This window comes from Schistocerca gregaria, chromosome 8, assembly GCF_023897955.1.
Source record: "Schistocerca gregaria isolate iqSchGreg1 chromosome 8, iqSchGreg1.2, whole genome shotgun sequence".
NCBI classification, from domain to species: domain Eukaryota; kingdom Metazoa; phylum Arthropoda; class Insecta; order Orthoptera; family Acrididae; genus Schistocerca; species Schistocerca gregaria.
In genome coordinates this window covers 334,148,152-334,150,026 of record NC_064927.1, presented here as the reverse complement: position 1 = coordinate 334,150,026, position 1,875 = coordinate 334,148,152, and the positions used below count along the sequence as shown (strand labels likewise).

The 1,875-nt window shown below is 50.8% G+C and overlaps 1 non-coding gene across 1 annotated transcript; it reads left to right on the top strand.

The window, feature by feature from the left end:
• The first annotated feature begins 326 nt into the window (after window positions 1–326).
• On the top strand, window positions 327–401 carry Trnas-cga (transfer RNA serine (anticodon CGA)). The gene has a single exon. It is a non-coding gene; the product is annotated as a tRNA-Ser (tRNA).
• Window positions 402–1,875: the final 1,474 nt, after the last annotated feature.

The following is a 1,875-nucleotide window of genomic DNA, read 5'->3' as shown; positions in this document are numbered from 1 at the left end:
GCCTGGGGGATGTTTCCAGAATGAGATTTTCACTGTGCAGCGCTGATATGAAACTTCCTGGCAGATTAAAACTGTGTGCCCGACCGAGACTCGAACTCGGGACCTTTGCCTTTCGCTGGCAAGTGCTCTACCAACTGAGCTACCGAAGCACTACTCACGCCCGGTACTCACGGCTTTACTTCTGCCAGTATCCGTCTCCTACCTTCCAAACTTTACAGAAGCTCTCCCGCGAACCATGCAGAACTAGCACACCAGCTTCTGTAAAGTTTGGAAGGTAGGAGACGGATACTGGCAGAAGTAAAGCTGTGAGTACAGGGCGTGAGTCGTGCTTCGGTAGCTCAGTTGGTAGAGCACTTGCCCCCGAAAGGCAAAGGTCCCGAGTTCGAGTCTCGGTCGGGCACACAGTTTTAATCTGCCAGGAAGTTTCATATCAGCGCACACTCCGCTGCAGAGTGAAAATATCATTCTGGAAACATCCCCCAGGCTGTGGCTGAGCCATGTCTCCGCAGTATCCTTTCTTTCAGGAGTGCTAGTTCTGCATGGTTCGCGGGAGAGCTTCTGTAAAGTTTGGAAGGTAGGAGACGGATACTGGCACAAGTAAAGCTGTGTGTACCGGGCGTGAGTCGTGCTTCGGTAGCTCAGTTGGTAGAGCACTTGCCCGCGAAAGGCAAATGTCCCGTGTTCGAGTCTCGGTCGGGAACACAGTTTGAATCTTCCAGGAAGTTTCATATCAGCGCACACTCCGCTGCAGAGTGAAAATCTCATTCTGGAAACATCCCCCAGGCTGTGGCTAAGCCATGTCTCCGCAATATCCTTTCTTTCAGGAGTGCTGGTTCTGCATGGTTCGCGGGAGAGCTTCTGTAAAGTTTGGAAGGTAGGAGACGGATACTGGCAGAAGTAAAGCTGTGAGTACCGGGCGTGAGTCGTGCTTCGGTAGCTCAGTTGGTAGAGCACTTGCCAGCGAAAGGCAAACGTCCCGAGTTCGAGTCTCGGTCGGGCACACAGTTTTAATCTGCCAGGAAGTTTGGTGTGTTAGCTGCTGTTGCCATGAACCCACACATCGGTACACAGGACATTGCGAGAACCGGTGGACTGAGTCAAAATAGTGTCATGCGCATACTGCACCGTCACCGCTTTCACCCGTTTCATGTGTCGCTACATCAGCAATTAAATGGTGATGACTTTAATCATCGAGTGCAATTCTGTCAATGGGAAGTAACAGAGAAAGCGTAGAAGGTCTACCTGTTTACCGATGAAGCGGGTTTCACAAACCACGGGTCAGTGAACCTACGGAACATGCATTACTGGTCCGTCGACAATCCTCGCTGGCTAAGACAGGTAGAGCGACAGCGATCGTGGACTGTAAATGTATGGTGCAGAATCATTGGCGACCACCTCATTGGTCCTCACTTCATTGTAGGGGTCCAAACAGGTGCAACATACATCGCGTTTCTACGGAATGATCTGTCAACGTTGCTTGAAAATGTCCCACTGGAAACGCGTCGACGTATGTGGTATCAGCATGATGGTGCACCTGCACATTCCGCAATTAACCTAGACTGACCCTTGACAGGATGTTCGACGGGCGTTTCATAGGACGTGGAGGACGCATAAATTGGCCAGCCCGTTCTCCTGATCTTACGCCTCTGGCCTTCTTTCTTTGGGGTGGGTTAAAGGAGAATGTTTTCCGTGTTGTGCCTACAACCCCAGGGGATATGAAACAACGTATTGTGGAAGCCTGCGGCGACATTACACCAGATGTACTGCGGTGTGTACAATATACATTACGCCAGAGACTGCAATTGTGTGCAGCAAATTATGGCCACCGCATTGAACATCTATTGGCCTGACATGTCGGGACACACTCTATTCCAC